Here is a 22095-nt window from a genome sequence, read left to right on the forward strand (position 1 = left end):
GGCCCATCTGCAGCAGTTATTACTCGGGTTTGTACAGGGTTCACCATCATATTTTTCAGAAAGTCCACGTTCATCCTAGCTAGTTCCTCTATTTTCACTAGCCTTTGTTCAATTGATGTCAATCTTCCTTCTAGGGGCTGTAATGCAGATAATATAACCATACTCAATTTCTTCAGCAGCGATTCTTCAACTGAGGAAGATATAGGTGTAGTATTGACAGCTTCAAGAGAATCACTCACTGGGAGAGACTATCTCTATTGGCTCTGCGGTGGAGATTCCCCTGGGATTATTAAGTTTTGGCTGCTTGGACTTTCTGCCCCGTAATGGTGCACTCGTCCGCTTCCTTTTGGGGATAGCTCTTTCGCTGTGGGCATGAGACTCCGAAGAGGTTGTAGCCTCTTCTACAGCAGGTGCTACCTTATTTGTGTCCTGGTTTAACGACAGGGGGTCATTCAAATCTGCCATATTTGTCAAGTTTCTACTCTGTGGTTTTAACCCACCAGGAGGCCCTGCCGTTACAACCTTTTGTTGTGTGTGCTCTGGTGTACGGACTTGAGCCAGCGGGCCCAACGAGGATCTCTTGATGAATGCCGGGTCCAAAGAAAGGTGGCGTTACGTTATAGCTATTTCAGGTTCCAAAACGGAAGACGCCGGCATAATAAATTGGTCCAGTATCCCGGCTACATGCCCTCCCGTCGTCGTTTTCATACCCCTTCGAGCCGCCATTATCCCCAGTCAGTACGATATAAAATCACAAGGTACTTACAACTCCGTAGGGGGGCGTTAGAGGGTGGGCCCGGTCCGGTCTCCTCCGGGCTACAACGGGCTTAAACGGGCCTGCCCTTGGCCCGGGCTTGTCCCGCGAGGTGGGGGCTGCGAGCCTTGAAGTAGCGCTGTGGGCGGGAATCTGAATGTAGCCCAGGTGAGTGGCGTTATGGGGTCTCCTGGGTGTTGTAGTCCCCCAAACACTCTGGCAGAGAAACAAGCTTCCTCCAAGACCTGGCTGCGAGCAGGGGTGGGAGTGGGAAGTGGAGTGGGAACAGGAGCAGCAGGGGCTCTACCGCTCTGCCACTCTACCTCACCTCCTCTGTTCTGGTCTCCTCAGCCTCTTCTTCTCGCGGCCTCACTCTAATGCTGTGCTGTACTGTACTGTGCTGTGCAACTACCAAAACCCGGACCGGCTCGGCTCGGCAAGCACTCAGAAGTCAGAAAGAAAGTGGTCAAGCGACCGGGGGCTCCTGCCGCGTTGGAGATGACTTGCGATTGGCAAGTATTTTGCGGCTCCTGCCGTGTTGGGCAAATGTTGGGCAAATGTTTTGCGGTTCCGGCCGCTTCAGGAAAGGCTTCTGCCGCGTTCAGCAAATGTTTGCTGGCTTCTGCCACGTTGGGAGGTGCTCGCGGCTAGGCAAATGTCTTTCCGGCTCCGGCCGCTTCAAGAAGGGTATAAGGAATACCTACCCATTCATTCTTATGGGCTAGGTAGCCCATAGGAATGAATAGGAAGATATTCACTATTTGCGATTAGGTATTAAAGAATCGCAAATAGCGGGTGCTATTTAAAGGGTGCCAGGGTATCAAAAGGACACCCTGTTGCACCCCTGAAATGTGCATGTGTGCACATGTGGCACACATACATGCCCTAAGGGCATGAATGTGTGCTACATGGCACTTTAAAAACTTTTTTTTAAAGTGCTTTTTTACAGGAAATCGCTAATTACCACCAACTTGAAATTGGCGGTAATTAGCGATTCCTTAAGCCTAAAGTGCACTTTCTTTTGTGCTACCTACATTGCATTTAAGGAATCACAATTTGGGATTCCTTAAATGCAAGAGCAAAATAAGGAATCGCAAATGTTGCGATTCCTTATTTTGCTAGTAGGTTTAAACTCACCTACATTGCTCTCAGCCAAATACCGATCGCAAACGCTGAAATTCTGCGAATTTCAGCGTTACCGAACGGTATTTGGCCACCTACATCTGGCCCTAAATGAGGTACCACACGCCCTTGCATACCTTTCAAACAACTTTTTCCACCTACTCCATTTAATACTAGGTTCTCCAGGTAAGGGCAAGAGGAAAGGAAGAGCTGTAACGTTCTGCATCTTAACTTGATTATCACAACAACAAAATATAAACTTAACACAGCTTGCACAATTCAGCTGTGCAACAAACCTCGGATATAGACTTAACACAGTGTTCACTTGTATAAAGATGTGCCATCACTGTGTACTTCAACAGACACCGCCTTTCAAGGTGTGCCTATCACCGTGATAACTGCAAAGAAATTCTCCTGTTGAGCAGTTTAGGAGTATCTATCTTTGTAGTCCTCCACAACCATATGCTCATATAATCCTCTCCTAAAGAAGAAAAGGAAAACACAATCTTCAGTGGTGTGGCTGTCACCGGGGTTGTTTTAGAAGGCAAAATAAATGCCTTATGAAAAACACAGTCTTCAATGGTGTGCCTATCGCCGGAGTCCTCTTTGAAAGCACTAAAATTGAATCTTCTGTATGATGTTAATACCACTTCCTACGATCTCGTAAACTGTATGTTTCTAACTTTGGTCTTTCTCAATGCTCCAAAATGGCTGAAATGACGTTATGCATGTCACAACTGTTCCTAGACAGAGTTCTGCTTGTTTTTCAGAGAGCATCACCTGAAGGAAGAACGCTCGAGAGTGAGGCAGCACAAGGGAGAAGCTTGAAGCAGTGCCCACCGCACAACTCACAGATGAACAGAGAAGAGCAAACCAAGCACCCGCCAAGCCAGGCACGAGAGGAACTGCATGAGAGGAACCATTCACAGCAGTAGCACAAACAGTTACACGAGCAGCAGACTCGCACTGTGCAGCACCAGGACTCTGTATCCTTTCTGTGCAACCAGGAGGACCGTCAATTGTTTAACTAGTTCTTGTGCTTAATTACACTTAGGAACAGTTTGTTTATGTAGCTACATGAGATTTAAGACTTAATCTTACTATGGTATTTGTATAATTGTTACTGCTGCTTGCTTAAAGCTTAGAAATGTAGTAAATAACGGGTGATATTATTATTAAAAAAGTCAGTAGTACTATGATTTGAAAGTTGTATTAAAAAGTAAAAAATGTAGCAGTCAAAAAAGCAGAAATGTCATAAAACGTATGTTAAAAGTGTCCACGTTTACGTGTATTTCAATTACAAATATAACAAGTGCATTGGTAAAAAATGTCTAAATTTATGTAACAAGCATATAGGAGCATAATCGATAGTAAAATAACAGCTCCTTCGTAGACACCCATTTCAAACAAAATTGGAGTTTTCTGGTGTGTTTAATAATTTTACCTTCCCTTAAGTCAGCATAATGTGTAAGGCATCTATCACATCCGGAACATCCAACATGTGTTTTGTTAACAAAGACGTAAGTTAACAAAAATAGTGAATTTTATATTTCCCAAACCCAAACGAAATAGGAGAATCGAAGGTCAATTATAGGAGCGAGTTGCTCCAAACAGTGACACAAAATTAGTTGATTACATCAGAATGTTTTGTAGTAGTCAAGAACGATTGTATAGATGGTTAAAACTTACAACAAGTGTAATAAGAGAACTGTAAGACAGGGCGAGAGAGCAAAAGTATAGGAAATGACAGCAATAGGTAAAGCCGTTAGTGCTAATCATAAAAATTGTCAATGCAGGTAGGGTAATGTTTGTCAATGTTGCAGTTGCATCTAATTGGTCTATGATTAGCCGAAACTGGTGAACAGTTAAGAGTATTCTACTAGGGAGAAAAAAGCAAAATAGCAATAGTTTGTTTAAAAGAACCAGCATGCAAATAATACACACTGTGTAAAAGTGATTATTGCCAAATATGTGTCAACAGAGAAAAGGAACAGTATATAACTAGATATTGTTCTGGGCACTTGCAAATAAGTGCACAATCGTAACTATAATTACAAAAGCAAGAATAGCCTCTAGGTATTATGATTATAGAAGTATAACTTGATGCAGTGACATATCAGTTCAAACAAAAATGTGCGGGCAAAAAGTACTCAAATTATATAAATGTGATGCAGTAAAGAGATAAAGAACAAGAAATATAGCAGGTACTGACTTGTGATGCAGGGGTAAACTGGTAGTATGTAACAAAGGAGTTAACCGAGAATAAAAAAAGTTCTAGCTATCGTGTCAAGAATTTTCAATTCTATTATGGACACTGAGGCGAGGATTATGCTTCTCTTTCTTTACTTCAGAAATTACAGCAGCCATTGAAATGCAAATAAACTTAAAACTACACTTCCCATGAACCCCTGTAGTCCACTCTCTCCACCAATCACCGGGGTTATGTAACACTATATATGAGAATATCATCATTTTATCTATTCACATTTGCTGTGTGTTTAAAGACAGATGTCAAATTTCAGGCTTTGTCTTCCTACACAATGCAAAGGGGGCAAATCTTTTACCCAGAACCAGCAACGCTCAGCCTAGCAGTCTGGAGCCTGAATACCTTGAGTTCGGACATGTAAACTTTCCGTAAAGAACAATGGAAATACTAAAGGATGCAAGAAAAGAGACCACAAGACAAGTCTTTGCAGCTAAGAGGAAACAGTAAACCATATGGTTAACAAAAAAGAATACCCTTAACTCCATTTCCACACAGGAAACAGTGCTCCTAAATCTTACACACTTGCTTGACCGTAACTTCAACTTCTCAAGCCTCAAGATGTACCTGACAGCAATTGTAGCCTACACCAGGGGAAATTCATGTAAAAGGTTTTTTCACAGCACCTGTCATCAAAGTATTCCTTGAAGGGTCCAACAGAATTGCACCCCCAAGAAAAGCTCAAGCCCCAGAGTGGAGCTTAAACACCGTCCCAACACAGCTAGTGACAAGTCTTAGCTTCCCAGTAACTCCGGGTTGGGTGCTGCCAATTGATCTTTGACAATGCCCCCCAGACTGAAACCCTGAACATTATACACACCACGGAGCCGGATGAACATGGCCCATGCCCGGTGGAACTTTGATGGAACTTTCGATGGACCTTTGACAATGCCCCCTGGGTGGATGCCCAAACTGTTTGTACTCACTTCGGTGCACGAGCAACCTTGGCCGATGCCCGGTGGAGCTGTCATATGCAGCTATAGAGGAGTCTGGCCCTGGTTTCACCCCCTCGTCCGTCACCTACCCAGCCGGTCATCTGACATTGTTTTCCTCGTTTCAACGTTGTGCTTCCTTCCCTCCCTCTCCTCCTCCCTCCATGATTCTTTGATTTAATTGATGTAACTATGTAACCTGTCACTTGCTGATCCGCATGTAAAGCGCTCTGATACCTCCGGGTCTAGCCAGCACTATATAAAACTTCTCAAATAAAATAAATAAATAAATAATTTAAATAAAACTACTCCACTCCTCACCTCGATGTTAGGATGACCCCAAAATCGCTGATTCACCTAAAATAAACGTTGTTTTACCTGGTCACCACTGTAAATTAATGGGGTTCACCATTTAAGGACAGTCTGGAAACACAATGAGAGTTTGTCCTAGTTTAATCTTAGATACAGCTTTCAAGAACCATCCAAGCCACCGCCCTTAGGTTGCTCCTCCTCTGCATTTCAATATATCACAATCTCTTTTTAGAACAGCCTCGGGTGGTGTTAGTTCTATGACACATCCACATTTCATATTAGAAGATACCACAAAAGTCTTTAAGCAGAAGAATAGCACAGTGCCATCCATGCCAAGCTGAAAAATTGCAAACGCCTTTTACCACTCCAGGAACAGTATTACAGCTGTGGATTGGTAAAATACTCTTCCAAGCCAACCTGGATTGAATAAAAGCAACCCAAACACGTTTCACTCTGGTTATGAGAGGTATAGCTATGTGCAGCCATAAGGAAGCATCCAGTATAAGTCAAAACAATATCCTTTCAGGCTTAGAGTACTGCATTCATTATGCAAAAAACTTGCAAGGAACTCTGGGTAGTTCCGAGTTTAGGTGGAGAGCTCCCTACAACACCAGTGACACTGTCATACAGAGAAAATGTACCACCAACCTTTTAGCCGGTTACAGCAGGAACGATGATGATGCTAGTTTAATCCCTTCCCATAGATGGAGATACCCCTGAGTGATAGGTGACACTTCAGGGATAATATCACGCCTGGGGAAAGCGTAAAAAGGGACAAAGGAAACAAAAAGGCTGTAACTGCTAGGCATAGATAAGGGATGTCATTGGATGCTGAGAATCTCACTCTCCTGCACTCCACCCCATAAACCCTGTAAGTGAAACACAACACATGCATCAAACACTATTCCTTAAGCATAGAACCCACAGAAAACCCCCTATGTGTAATGTACTCACTTAATATACAGTTGAACTACTCCCAAGGTAAAACATGCACAAAAAAGAAAAATAAAGGAAAAATATAAAACAAACAGTCTTAATCCACAGAGAATGAGGTACTTATCTGTCTAAAGATAATCCTCTCAGTGTTTATAATCACACAATTCTTCGGGATTCTTTACTTCTTCCAGTATTTCAGAATATATTTTATGCTGAGCATTCCCAGATCATATGGAGTATGATCGTAAGTATCACAAATTGAAGCGCTACCTCGCGCTTAATCCCCTCATTACAGGGGCAAGAATATCTGACAGTTCCAATGAACCGTCGCTTCCGTGTTATCCAAGACTGAAAGCTGGTACTGAAGAAAATAAACAACAAGCATTTACAATGCAACGGTCTCGCCTTTGCCAAAGTTAGAGCTATTGGCACTGTAAATGACAACATTTTTATTTATGTGTTGGTTTTGAAAACAGATAAATAAATGGCATTGTCATTTACAATGTCAATAGCTTAATCTGTCACAAATGTGAGACCTATTGCATTTGCACCCACACACACACACACACACACACAGAGACTCTCACACACACAGAGCCCCCCCACACACACAGTGCCCCCACACACACACAGCGACCCCACACACACAGCGCCCCCACACACACACAGTGCCCCCACACACAGAGCCCCCACACACAGAGCCCCCACACACAGAGCCCCCACACACACTGAGTCCCCCACACACACAGAGCCCCCCACACACACAGAGTCCCCCCCACACACAGAGAGCCCCACACACACGCACACAGAGCCACAAACACACACACAGAGCCAACACACACACACACAGAGCCCCACACACACACATACACACAGAGCCCCGCACACACACACACACACACACACAGAGCCCCACACACACACACACACAGAGCCCCCCACACACACACAGAGCCCCACACACACACACACAGAGCCCCACACCCACACACACACAGAGCCCCCCACACACACACACACAGCCCCCCCACACGCAGAAGCCGTCGCCGCCCACGCACCAATGTGTCAATGTGGGCGCTACAGTCTCACTCGAGCAGCCGGGCACTGCTGCTGCACTCGCCCCGTCACACTGACGGCGGGTTGGTGTGGCCACCAGGGGCTTTGGTCTCAGTGAGTTTCAAGCGCCACCTGGACATCGGAAAGAAAAAACCTGTGTGATGATAATGCTGCCAACACCCACTTTAGGCTGGCAGCAATGAAAAGCCTAAAGGGTCAATTTGAGCCGTCACCACTCACACAGCGGGGGCCTGGGAGGGGAGTCCAGGCTTCTAGCCGTTGTTCTTTTTTCTCATTTTTAGGCACAGACGGAAGACTGCCCGTTTGCTTGCCTGTGTTTATTCTATAAACGGAAACCAAAGGCCCTGTGCCGTCTCCACGCTGCCAGCAATGTCCAGGCTGCCCCGATGCGCACTGAAGCCTAAGGTTTTGTAATGAGGCGCTGCAGAGGTTTCCAGGCGCTGCTCCAGTGTGATGCGGTTAGAAGAGCGTTGAGTCCTTGCACACGGATCCTCAGGACGCCAAAGCACTCCCCATATACTAGAGGGGCAAGAGATGGGGAGAGTGCGGGCCATCTTCTATTGCTTCTTCTCGCTGCCCCTCCCTGCCTTCTTCCTGCCTCGCCGGCTCACCCCCTCTCCCCCTTGTTGTCTCCTCTCACTCCTGCGCGCTTTGATGGGAACCTGCAAAACAAGAGAAAGGGGTCCGAGCAGGCAACCGGGAGAAAGGAGCCGAGGTGTTGGAAACACCACCATCTTCCTCCGAGGCGAAGCAGAATTGCCTCGGAGGAAGGCAGCGTCATTTTGGGATTGAGGAGCGTGTTTTTCGTTCTCTCCTCTTCCCATTGGCTGGAATGTAAACTTCCAGCCAATGGGAAGAGGAGAGAAAGAAAAGAGAAAGAACGTAAAAAACACACCCCTCAATCCCAAAAAGACATGACTTGAACGGAGTGATGCCCCTCTCCTCTAATGGCTGGCCTCCGTTTAGGAAGCCAGCCAATGGAGAAGAGGGGCGGGTTCAAGCCGCACTCTCTGAAACATCAGTTTTCTCCCAGCGAGAGCTGCGCAAGCGCAGCCTTCGCTAGGCGAAACCTAAAAAGCAGGGGCGCTTCCTAGCGTGAAGGGATGACAGTTCCCAGCTGGTAATTTCTAGCGTGCTTCCAATGCGGTTACGCGGCTCAAAAATTGACCTTGTATTCCTACTGGGTCTAGCATGAGAGACGCGACTCGGCTTTTCCTTTCTCCGGCGTTCGAGAGTTGAGCGCAGCGGTTCAGTGCGCAACCAGGAAGTGAGCAGGCATGGAGGCTGATATTTCAAATACCGCGGTGAGGCGTAAGAGATGCCAAGCACAAGCAGTTTGTCCAGTATCCGGGACTGGCAGGGCATGAAGACAGCCGTCCTCAAGCGGGCGCTGCCAGAATTTCCACAAGTCAACAGAAGTTCGGCTTGAACAGGTATTCACGTTCTCTATCCATCCGGAAAGTTTACACGAGTGACAAGCCCCGTGTGAAGTCTGTATCCTAGTCAGGTGCTCTGACCAGCTCTCCCTAAGGCTTACGGGAGATGTAGTTCATGCATACTTCTTCCATACAGAGTCGTATGTGCCTAGTCTGTGTGCCTATCTTCGACTAGCCATGACAGACACTGAATCTGCACACCTTAAATGTCTGCTTTCCTAGCAAACTTTTTAGGCATAGTATTGGTGGAATGCCATTCACGTCGAGCTAGAAAGTGACAAAGTCTCTTGCCATTTGTACAGCACAGCTTTTTTCATTTTTCAACCGGAGTGGATGGCACTGTGCTAAATGGCACTGTGCTAATCCTATGCTTAAAGACTATGCTGTCAAAATAGCAAGACACTTTGAGTTTGGCTCGGATTACTGTCTTCCTCACCACTAAGAAACTGGATGGATGTTGGTGGCCTTTTTTTGCAAAAAGTCTTCAAAAAGGGCACAATAGTCCTGATTTTTACATGAGAGCTAGGCCTGGGTGAAATGTAAGTTACACTGGCAAAATCCGTACAATTTCAGCGAATTTTACATCATGCTTGTTGTTATGTGAAATTTCTGAAATTACCCTATTACACCACTTCACATAATTAAGCACCATTCGCTGTAAAAATATACCACATTCATACAGGAATAACAGAAGACGAGTGGTTGTTCAATGTGCTTTTTTTTTAGCCCTTTTTAGCACAAGTGTGCTTTTCTGTCAAAAAGTGATAGAAGGACGCATTTTGCACTGAAATATAGTGTGAAATTACAGATTTGCATTTCAAGTAATTATGTCTAATCTCGAGTAACTATGCCAAAATGGTACATTAATTTCGTGAATGTCGCACACCCTTTATAAAAACCAATATTCCGAAAACGCCGTAATCTATGAAAAAGAATGATAGCATTCACAAGAATTTAAGAGTTTCCAAGAAAAAACACTATGCAGACCCCCAAGTCATGAGGAACAGGAGGCCTACGGCCATAGCCAAGGTGCATAGTTCAAGGTCAAGTCAAAGTGCAGAGTAGAGACCAAGGGCTGAGCTGGAATCTACACCACTGCCTACCCAACACTACCTACTGTTAAATCATGAACAAGGCTCTTCCCAATCTGCTTTTCAACTCCTCTTTACAAGAAAGTTGTTAGTGAGCCAGGCTCACAGGAAGCTGGACTCCCTGGGTTAGAGCGGGCAAGGAGACTAAGAGAAAAGGCTGCACCTTTTAGGGAGTCATACCTCTATTCGTGCCCCAGGGATGCACCCCATCAGTTGCACCACTTCCTTTACCCCTTTACTCTACCCAGCACTATACCTCCTTTCTCCAACGATTGTACTACTCAATAGCGAATCCAACCATATGGTGGCATACTAATATCGGCAACAGAATATCGAGGGACGAAATATCGAAAGGCTAGTGCATGTAGAGAAATATTTATTTACTACTTCTACCGCCACATCTACATAACTTGAAGATATATGTACTGTGTATGTATATATATATGGGGAGTTAGATATAGACCATCTAGACTTACTTAGCTGTAGATATTTTAAATTCGATATTCTATCCTCGATATTCTGTCCCACCAATAAAGATGATTCGATATTCAAGGAGCATCCCGCCCAATACTATCCATGCCCCTAGCCCTTTTGATAATCTTTAGCCTCGCCCTAGCCTAGTGCTTAGTTTAAAAAATAAAGTATACCAGTGCCTAGAGCACTGCTCTGAAGCCCATGGTTGGCGCTATTAAACAAGTCTGCCTAGTCCTGAAGCCACCCCAGGCCTCTTAACTCGACTGCCAGGCACTCCCTGGCACTTTATCTAACTCTTGCAGGTTACTGCCTTCTTATTTTGGATTTTTTTTTCTCTTCTTCAATCTTTCTAGTATGCGTGTTTTTACCTCTCTTGCTTCCTGGAAAAGTCTGATGAGTAAATATAAGTGCTGGTCCCCAAAAAAGAATGCCGGTGTCCCCCACCGGCAATCACTGACTCAAATTAAGCACTGTTCTAGCCTTAGCGGTAATCCCAACCCTAAACTAAACTTTATTATTAACAGTGCTACAAAACATATGCTGTGACAAATCTACCTAATACACGAGTTATATATTAGTTTCAAGATAAAACAAAGATTTCAATTGTTGCAGTTCACAAAACTATGAACAAGTTAAATTAAGAAGTCCTTGATCAGTATTCACCAAATTTCTTACATTTAACTACATATGCATCCTATAAGGCCATTTTAAATTTAGTGGACCTTAGTCAAAGATTTCAACAATTCAATCAAAAAATAAATACACCACGAAAGTGTAACCTCCTCAGTTACAGTGGTGCTGTGGTAGTGATGCAATATTTTATTATCTCCGTTGGTTTGTGTGCTAGGAAGGACAAATTATGGACAATTGTTAATGACACCTGTATTGGTAGACAATGTAAAGATTGCCGAGGTGCATGGCTGCGGTAGCCTAAGGAGATGAAATCAAAGTACACTAATGTAATAGAGAGGCGATAAGGGGAGGGGGCACCCGAGCCAAATTCCCTAGACCAGGGGTGGACCCAAGGTTCACAGATCACGGGTTGGTCTGTGTGGTTGGGAGTGATCAGGTAGGAGGCAGTTTGAGTCTTGCTGTCAGATGCTATTTGTTGCCAAAATCCGTGAGTTTTTAGTTTTTTTCCTGAAGTGTATGTTGGAGGGGGGGAGTCTGACATACAGTAGGAGGCTGACCTACATTCTTTTAATAGAATAAAGCCTCTTCTCTGTATGGCATTTTTTATGTTCAGTCCCACGAGGCCCGGGCCGCCGGTAGACCAGAAACCACTGGAGTTTGCTGTTTTTGTGCAAATATTCCTGGCTTCACGTTGATGGTAGCTCTGCAGATGCCGCCCTATGCTTTAAACTTAACCCTTGCTGGGAAGGCCAGCCAGGTCAGTTCCTTCAGAGTGGGTTTGTTAATATTGCCTTTCCTCGTTCTTTCTGTAGTTAATTTTTTCTCTTCTTCAATCTTTCTAGTATGCGTGTTTTTACCTCTCTTGCTTCCTGGAAAAGTCTGATGAGTAAATATAAGTGCTGGTCCCCAAAAAAGAATGCCGGTGTCCCCCACCGGCAATCACTGACTCAAATTAAGCACTGTTCTAGCCTTAGCGGTAATCCCAACCCTAAACTAAACTTTATTATTAACAGTGCTACAAAACATATGCTGTGACAAATCTACCTAATACACGAGTTATATATTAGTTTCAAGATAAAACAAAGATTTCAATTGTTGCAGTTCACAAAACTATGAACAAGTTAAATTAAGAAGTCCTTGATCAGTATTCACCAAATTTCTTACATTTAACTACATATGCATCCTATAAGGCCATTTTAAATTTAGTGGACCTTAGTCAAAGATTTCAACAATTCAATCAAAAAATAAATACACCACGAAAGTGTAACCTCCTCAGTTACAGTGGTGCTGTGGTAGTGATGCAATATTTTATTATCTCCGTTGGTTTGTGTGCTAGGAAGGACAAATTATGGACAATTGTTAATGACACCTGTATTGGTAGACAATGTAAAGATTGCCGAGGTGCATGGCTGCGGTAGCCTAAGGAGATGAAATCAAAGTACACTAATGTAATAGAGAGGCGATAAGGGGAGGGGGCACCCGAGCCAAATTCCCTAGACCAGGGGTGGACCCAAGGTTCACAGATCACGGGTTGGTCTGTGTGGTTGGGAGTGATCAGGTAGGAGGCAGTTTGAGTCTTGCTGTCAGATGCTATTTGTTGCCAAAATCCGTGAGTTTTTAGTTTTTTTCCTGAAGTGTATGTTGGAGGGGGGGAGTCTGACATACAGTAGGAGGCTGACCTACATTCTTTTAATAGAATAAAGCCTCTTCTCTGTATGGCATTTTTTATGTTCAGTCCCACGAGGCCCGGGCCGCCGGTAGACCAGAAACCACTGGAGTTTGCTGTTTTTGTGCAAATATTCCTGGCTTCACGTTGATGGTAGCTCTGCAGATGCCGCCCTATGCTTTAAACTTAACCCTTGCTGGGAAGGCCAGCCAGGTCAGTTCCTTCAGAGTGGGTTTGTTAATATTGCCTTTCCTCGTTCTTTCTGTAGTTAACTAGCAGCGGACAATATGGCTCGCTGAGTTAAAGACTCACTGCTGACATCTGCCTTGACCTGCAGATCATGAGTCTCAGTAACTCCACCTCATCTGTCATCCTTCTGAGGTAGGTGTACTCGGCTCCATTACATAGCATTGCCGTGATAAATTACTTACAGTGCTTAGAAGCATCGGAGCTAGGTTATGAGGCACAATATAAAAGAAACGAGGTACTATTATCAAAGGCTGTCTCTTGAGGGGGCAGGACTTTCATCGAGGAGGCCACAAAGTAGGGCATTATCTCCATCAGTGAGGGTATGTACCAATATGTTTGCCTGCATTGACATTTAGGAAGTGGCAGAAGGCGTTCATTGTCTTCCCAAGACACATATGATGTAACATAGGTTCTGCTTTGTGTTGACTTGGTGTTGAGGGAGATGGCTGAATTGACATTAAAGTCCTCCTTCCGCCCTGGCAGTGAGCCAGTGCTAACCATCTTTGTTGGTGAGTGAGTTCAGGGTACTATGCAGGAGTGTGAACATGCATGCAGAAAATGAGAAGGAGCGATAGAGGCTCATAGAATGAAGTACAATGTCACACGAATGGGCGTGTGTTACATCACAGAGATTTGGTATGACATTGCACAAAAAGTGTTTGTAGTGCAGACAAACTACTGGTGATACGGGTTCAAGCACTGGTTGCGGTGTGAGTACTGAGAAAGAGCACAACGGAGGCACCCTAAGTGGGCCAGAGTAGAAAGGGGCTGCCGTGACAACACCGTGCCTCCAAAGCCTCATTTTAGTCCTGGACTTGCAGTGTGAGGCTGGTTTGCACATTTATCTCTACAGGTGGGCCAGGGGCGGCTCTAGGCTCATGGTGGCCCTGGGCAGGGAGCGTAGGTAGGGGGCCCGGAAGAGGGGGTCCGGAAGGCGGAGCGCGCAGGACAGTAAAGAGGGGAGGGGGTCAGGGTGTTTAGAAGTGGAACAGAGCCGGAGGCCGCCAAATCCCTGCCTGGGGCCACCACGCAAATATGTATCCATCCTCAGAGGATTAATATATTAAGGATATATATTGGCGTGGTGGCCCCTGGGGTTTGGTGGCCCTGTGCAGGTGCACAGCTTGCACATGCCTAAGGCCGGCCCTGGGTGGGCGATCCACTGAAAGCTCGAGCCAACCTTGAGCTTAAGTCTTGCTCTGGCTCACCTCAAGGTCCTGTTGGAACACCGAGCCCATAGAGAGCAGAGATTTCATGTAGCTTCTGCCTGCCACTCACACTCTAACCTGGTGCACATAGAGGTAAAAACAAAGCTTTAACATTTGAGGGTAAAGGAGAGACCAATAGATACCTATTAAGTGGCCGATTTGCACAAATTGATACAAGGAAACCTGGATTAATTGCTGCTTCTGTCTTAACCAAACTGTGATCTAAGGCAAAGGTTTTATTTTACCAAGCTATCTTTTATCATCACATATGAAAGCACTTTCCAATAGGTGAGTTCAGAACACCAGCTGTACAACAACCTATTGTATATGATTAAATAGGCCATAATGTTGCTCTAGTTTAAGAATACAGGCCACATACAGGGTTCACACGAGCACAGTCTTGCCTCTCAGTGCACTAATGGCATTGTCTCCAGGGTGGGAGCAAGGACAGAAATGGCGCTAAGTTCATGTTTGAAAACTAGGGGGCAGATTTACAAGCCCCTTGCGCCTCTTTTACGCCACTGTTGCGTCACTTTTGTGGCGCAGCGGCAGCGCAAAGCCAGTGCCATGCTGTGGGTTATTTACAACGTGATGCATCTGGGAGATGCGTCACGTTGTAAAGCCCTGCGCCACATGTAAGTGTTCCGGCGCGTGGGGCGTTACGGTGCAGGAACGCCTCCTAAAAGTGGCTGAGTGAAATCTACAAGATTTCACTCAGCCTCTTTTAAGGCCATGCTGAGTCAAAGCCCTGCGCCTGCTTGAAGCAGGCATAAGGATTGACACAGCATTTTAAGAATAGGGCACCCCCGAGCCTTGCTAGAGCTGCGTCGCGCTTGCGACGCAACTCCAGGAATGCGCCGCCTTTACGGCAGCAGATGCGTCACATATCTATCCATTTTTGCCCCATGGTGCGCCGCATTGTAAATGTGGCGGATCCATGGTGGCGGAGCCGTGACGCACAATAACTGGCGCATCCCTGATGATGTGCAGGGATGCGCCAGTTATTGTAAATCTGTCCCTATAACTTTTAATATTGCAATGCTACAACATGATGTATTAATGTCAAAGCTTCAAATATTAAAGAAATACACTTCCTTGAATTTTTAAGAGGTTTTATCCTATTTTACGTGATGCCCCTTGTAGGATTTGCATGGCAAACCTTTTCAGGGCTTGGCTCGCGCACAGGGTCTGAGAGCCCTGTCTGACCTATGGCTTGGCTCTGATTCAGCTCCCCCTGTTAATTTGTTGGCTCTCCCACCTCTAACCGTCTCTCTGCAGGACCATGCCAACAATCCATTGCAGAAAGCCCAACTCTTCTATACGCTCTGCCTGCCCCTCTACACTACGTCCCCTTACACGCTGGTGTCCAACATGCTGCTCTCTCACACTTGGCTCCTCCTCTTACCCTACACTCAGGGCTGGCTTTTAGCATGGGCGAGCTAGGCTCAGGCCCAGAGCGCCAATATTCTGAGGGGCGCATGGAGCTGTGTGCATTAAGGTTATGCCAACAGCAGTGCCCATCTCATCTTGCTCCAGCCTTCTCCTTGACCCTGCCTGTTCGTTTCTGTCTTATTTGCCAGTTTAAATTAGTTTTAGTCCTTCATTATCATATGGCAGGTGATGTTTTTAACACCTCTTTAGCTCCTTTCCTTGCCCTTGGTTTACCCTCTGACACCTGCTGGCACGCATCAACAAAACCATCATCTCCATGAGGCAGCTAAGTGATTTAGGTGAGCTAGGGGTGGTCCGGGGATGTTTGTGTTCAGGGTCAAGTCCCTGCTCATCCAAGTACTGACCATTGAACACAAAAGGGACCCCCTGCTGCCTCATTTAATTCACTACTATCAGCAAGGGTGCCGATGTTGTCTTCACCCACACCCAGGGCAGTATCTTAGCAAAGGTCGGCTCTGTCTACACTCTGCTATTAGTGCCTCCACCCACAACCCTGTACCCCTGGCCTGTTCCCCACCCCCGTTCCCTCTCTATGTTATTTTCTGGCCTGTATCCTCATTGCCTTCATGTATTCCCTAAATCCTGCTGCTCTCCACCCTTTCCTTCACTATATGTGCCTCCCTTCACACGTGCACACTTTCTCCCTCCGTTCTGCCCCATGCTCCCCCACACGGTCCCACCTTCTGTCGTGCACACAGTGTCCCTACTCTCTGCTCCCCTTACAAATCATCCCTATGCTATACCCTGCATCTTCCCCTACGCATCCTGACTCTCCTGTGCTCTGCCTGAGGCTTCCTTGGCCCTGACTCTTCCCAGCTCTGCACCCTCTTCATCCCACTCACCATCTGAGGGGCGTCAGGGAACCCCTTCCCCCCACCACACTTTATCAGCATAAGCATGGGTGAGGGAGGTGCCACTAGCGAGGGTGTGTAGCATAAGAACTTCAAAGATTGGTGGGTGGATGGATGGGTGGATGGATGGATGGATGGATGGATAGATTGATTTCAAAATGGGGGGGTTATTTTATTTTTCTGGTTACTCCCTTGTCTCACACGCTTCTCCTGTTCCCCAGTACGCTGCAGACCACACCCTTCTGCTTTACACCTGACACCCACAGCTTTCCACTCCAACCCATTCCACACACTGCTCCCCCTTCTCCTCTATACCAGATACCCCCTATTCCTCTCCTAGCCCACTTACACTCTGCCGTCCCTCTGCACTGTGCTCCAATCCTCCCCCGCAGTGGCTGCCGCACTGCAACCTACACCACCCACCCTGTACACCCGAGTTCTGCGCACCACCCCACTACATGGGTGGCAGGGATGACTCCCCCACACTCAGCCCCCACATTTCCCTTCGGTTCCACCCACGAGTTTTGCCTCTGTGTCGCTGCCCCCTCATCACTGCCCCGCCTTTCCCTCTTGGTGGGTAGCAGTGTGGTTCTCGGTGAGATGCGCGCCTCCTCACACCTCGCGCGCCGTGCAGCTCCCGCCACCCCCATTTCCCGGAAGCCGCAGTCGAGGAATTCTCCGAGAAGCGGGGCTGGAGCTGGGATGGCGCAGGGTCTGCCGGGGCAGGGGTGGGCGGCTCGGGACCGCAGCGCCGGGTGCCTCGGCACGTGGCGTGTGTGGGGAGCGTGGGAGGTGCGAGAACAGCGAGTCCCGGGGGTGGGGGCCGCGGAGGCCGCGGGAGGGGGAGGCGGGCCTGCGCAGGCAGGAGGAAGCATTCTAATGAGTGCTTTCAATATTTATTTGGTGTGCGTGCGTGTGCCTCTCAAACAGAGATGCTGCGCACATGCCTTATCGCAGAGGCGCACAAGTGCTCAGCCGCGCAGAGGAACAAAAGCCGGTACTTTGCAAAGAGGGCGCGAGTGATGCATTACAAGGCAATTACGGTGAACATTGTGCGTTAGTGTCACGGGAGTGTTCATGATACTTTCTGCAACAGAGCTCTAAATGGGCGAGTACTCGCTTTTAATGAGTGCCTGCAGTTCTTTAATTAGTAAGGAATAGTGCCACTGCCTGCATTTATCAGGGGAGTTCAATACTTTTGAACGAGAGGGTGCCAGCACTTTTCCAGCATCACGCAGATACTCTGGTAATATAAGTACATAAGCTATTAAGCTATTCATTTTCAGCCACAGGTCTGCAACCTTCAGCGTGGTGGCACGAGGAGGCGCTCAAAGTTCGAGCTGCAGGTGTCTGTGAGGGTGATTGTGAAGGTACTGTGCTAGTGGCAGCCCTTAAGGAAGTGTAGGTGTCTCGGGAGGTAGGTGTGAGCCATCGGGAAGGAAATGTGTTGAATCTCGAACATTTTAGGGGCTTTGGGGGCAATAAAGCAGCAATAGTTTTGTGGTGGAAGGAAGACACCAGGCATCTAGGGGGACATGATCTGTGGAATTTAAAGGTGTTGCTCGGCGGGGTAGTATGAGGGCTAAAGTCTACAGCTGTGTTGTGCATCTGTTCTACCCTGCAATGTTTCGCTTTTCCCATAAGAGCATCCCTTGTTTGATGTCATCTGGGGGCTCTCATCTTGCTGCCAGGCCGAATTACAGACAGACTTGCTGACGGCGGCCTGGTCAGTACCAGATAATAGTAGGGACAAAGCCTTTTGTTGTAATGTTGCAGGAGATATATAGCCTTCAAGGAGTCCTACAAAACAGGACCCTTACCTTCTGCCAAGATCATGTGATGAGCCAGGGGTGAAAGAGTGCAGCTGCTCTTCAAGGGGTTCAGGACGCAAGTAAATGAGTGTACAGACATCTTATTATTACAGGGGCAGATATACAAGCCCTTTGTGCCTCTTTGCGCCTCCATTGTGTCAAGTTTTTTGACTCAATGGCGGCGCAAACAATGCGGCCTACACAGATGCGTCAGTTCCTTGTAAATCTGCCCCACAGTCTTTATTATTTCTATTCTTTCTGTGACAGTTGTTCCTCTACTTGTGGGAAGCTTGCCTCCACCCATAATGTCATGACACTTTCCTGAACTGTTAGATGGGTTGCTTTGTACCTCGTGTTGGACCTGTTCCTGCATTGACAGCTGGGTGTCTAATCAAATTCCTAGCCTTTTCACATTTTCTTTTGAGTTGGTATATTGGCCAAACAATGCAGCGGTCACCACTTTGGGATCTGTGCTTTGTAGTCTATGTCTAGTTCCCACCAGAAGCTCTGTTGCATTTTCATTCCTTTAAGGGAGTTGTTGTCCATCCTGAGTTGTAATTCTTGAAAACATTGGGTAACTGTATGGGCATTCACACTGTCCCCTTCTGCTTTAACAAAGACCTGACTACCGCCTGCATAGGACATCAATTCATCAACACATACATGGGCAGGATAAATGCTGATGATACACGACACACAACACTAAGACAAGAAGCTCAGGGTTCTGCCTGAAAGCACATTTGGTATATTCTGTGAAGTGTGATAAAAATGTGCAACCGCACCATCCTTTCTGTCTTTATGTTAGATATTCTGTGTGCACTTACATGCTGCCGAAAGACCAACATAATACTTAAATCCAGGATACATTTTTCTTGGTACACATACCGCCCCAATGGCCAATACTTTGTCCTCCCCCTACCCCCCGGGCTTTGCATCCTGTACCATAGTTCCAATACATTTATTTTTGTTCTTCGAGCACTGATGCCTACCGTTCCACAATGAGGAGGGAGCTTCCCATATGTAGGGTTTTCACCCTACCTCTTGGCAGAATATTGTAAAATGTTGATTGTCTTGGTCTTTCTTCTGATTTGAAATGAGTTCAGTAAGGGAAGGCGGGAGGAGAGATCATAAAGCTCCTTTATATTGATTATCAGGTTCATGAAGGGCAACTGTGCTGCCAAAGTTGTCCATGCAGCCGTGGAACAGACGGTTCTTTCAGTCCCAGATGTGGTAGATAAGTGGCATTGGGGTCGCACTCCAGACTCTCTGTACTGAGCATTAGATCATTCCATCTCACCTGCAAGACAGCTTTTAGCTGCCTGGAGGTGAACGATCTCTTGTGAAACATCCCATAAACATACAGTGGGCTTAGAGCCAGCTAACGGCTTACCATTGGATGGCTTTATTGCCACTCCATGTGCTTGCTTCTTATTTGACAGCCTGCCTTCCTCTTCTTATGTTCGTTATTTCCATGGAGCAAGAGCACAGTCTCTTAACCATCCTTTAGGTTTAATGACGTCTTCTTCTATAGTCAGATGATATCTTTGCTAGCAATATTTTGACGTACAAATGACACACTCCTCGGCAGTGGCGGCCAGCATGGCTCGTGGGTGGCAGGGTGCGAGGGTGGGCTTGGAGGGTGCGTATAATAAAAAAAAATGGACTTACCTTGCTGCCGGGTCCTGCGTCTCTGCTCCTGCTCTCCTCGATGAACAGGAAGCACAGCCAGGCCCCACTAACCAATCACAACGCTGCAATGCAGCATTGTGATTAGTAGCCACCCAGGCTCTCCTGACATTGGTTTGTAGTGTCCTGGTGTGACGCTCAACCAGGGAATGGGGGTCTGGGCATGTTCTCCACGCAGGCTGTAATGCAGCTTGCATTGAGAACAGGGAAAGTGTGCATGACTGGATTGGGCGACCCAAGAGGGCTGACCAAACAGTCATTGCACACTTAGGAGTGAGCAAACCACACCTCCCCTGCCCTGCTCGGAGAGCAGAGCAGCCCTACCCACCCGCAAAGCAGCACAAACATAAAATGATAATAACTCAAAGTTATTATCATTTTTTGTTTCTATTTTGCACTGCTTGAAAGTCATGGTGAAGGAACCGCTACTGCTCATTGGTAGTACAGCTCAGGGTCGGATTGGGATCACAATTCGGCCCGGGCACTGACGAAAAAAGTGGCCCACATTCAAGAGGCGTGGCCCATATTTAAGGGGTGTGGCCCACATTCAAGGGGCGTGCCCTTTCATTAAACACCATTTGCACAGACAAGGAATGAAAGTGGGAAGATACTGTTCTTGCACAGGACACAGGGCCAAGGTGACAATGGCCTACATGCTGAGCAACTAAAACAAATAGCAAGGCCCCTTTCCGTCACAAAATTATTCCAGCCCTCCAGCACAGGAGCACCTGAAAAGCAGCAAAGCCCCTGCTATTACTAACCTACTTAGCCCTCCCCAGACCTTCAGCTCAGGAGCACATGAACAGAGGTAAGGCCCCTGCAATTAGTAAATTAATCAGCCCTCCAGGCCTCGGGAAAATGTCCTGGCAGGGGAGCACAAAACACAGCTTTCTGGGTCATCCAAGGTAGCCAGGTAGCCAGGGGGGAGGCTGAGGTGAAGCTGGTGCATGGGAAGTGCCTTCCCAGTGTGTTCTGGCAGTTTGAGTGTTTACCATTTCCTGTAGTATTACCCTTGTACCTGTGTATGGTACCTTTTTGTAACTTGCACACGTCACTTTTCTCTGGTATCACACTGTATGCTACCTCTCACTTTTGTTTGCTTTAGATACTTGCACAAGTGCCACCATTGCCTACGTAACGTTTGTTCTTGTGCTGGAGTGTCTGCCAGTTATTGCAGTATTATACCTCTACTTGTACTTTTTACGCTTTTGTAACCTGCACACATATCACTTTTTCCTCCTGTAATGTACCGATTGCTACCTCATGTATTTTGGTTGCTCACTATTGTCACTTTTGATTCATGTAACTTAACGTTTGCTTTTGTAATTTGTCCACTTGTAATTTTTCTCCTCATGTATTATTTCTGTTCCTAGTGTGAAGCGCTCTGACACCTTCGGGTAAAGTCCGCGCTATATAAAATCGCATAAATAAATAAATAAAATAAAAAAATTCCAAATATCACCTGGCCCCCACAGCAAGACCCATTCTTCCTCGCCCACTATGCCCTGAATGTGAAGGGCTGTGGGCGAGGTGTTAAGACTAACACCGTTTCTGGGCTGCATGGACCCAGGGGGGCCGAGGTGAAAAGGGCTCAAAGGCCTGAGAAACACCTGGCCCCCAGGGAGGCCGATTTTTGCAAACAATCACCCCTCCCCAGCCCAGCCTCAGCTTGATTGCTTGGCAGGGCAGGGGGTGAAAGAGATGCCACAGCTGATAATCGCTGTACGGCCACACAGCAAGGCTGCTTTCATTTTCTCTGTCTCTGCCTCAGTGCCCTCTGTGGGCCATTATTTTTCTCACCTTTCCTAGTCCACTCTCTGTGAACTGGGAAAGGGGAGAAAAAAACGGCCCACAGAGGGCACTGAGGCACCGGCCCTTCGGCTCATGCCCGGATGCCCGCCTTGCTAATCCGCCCCTGGTACAGCTCATTCCAGTGTCATAGAGGTCTTTCATGAGCCATCCTGAGAATGCTCAGAATGCAGGGGCCTTGTTTATATGTGAGTGTTCTAATTGGTTCTTAAAGGAAAGGACAGAAAGGTAAAATGGTCATTAGACGAAGCGGGGATTCAATAGCTATTTCGTAAAGGCATGACAGTCGACAGGCAGAGGCCAAGTGGAATAACAATGCTAAGCTTGCGACCC

At 46.7% G+C, this 22095-nt stretch overlaps 1 long non-coding RNA gene across 1 annotated transcript in view; it reads left to right on the plus strand.

The window, feature by feature from the left end:
* Positions 1-3069, plus strand: part of LOC144767168 (uncharacterized) — a 191676-nt gene extending 188607 nt beyond the window's left edge. Inside the window, exon 3 of the long non-coding RNA XR_013598088.1 lies at positions 2647-3069. This is a non-coding gene — a long non-coding RNA (uncharacterized LOC144767168). The remainder of the gene's footprint in view (positions 1-2646) is intronic.
* Positions 3070-22095: the final 19026 nt, after the last annotated feature.

The sequence above is a fragment of the Lissotriton helveticus genome, chromosome 7 (genome assembly GCF_964261635.1).
Source record: "Lissotriton helveticus chromosome 7, aLisHel1.1, whole genome shotgun sequence".
NCBI lineage: Eukaryota > Metazoa > Chordata > Amphibia > Caudata > Salamandridae > Lissotriton > Lissotriton helveticus.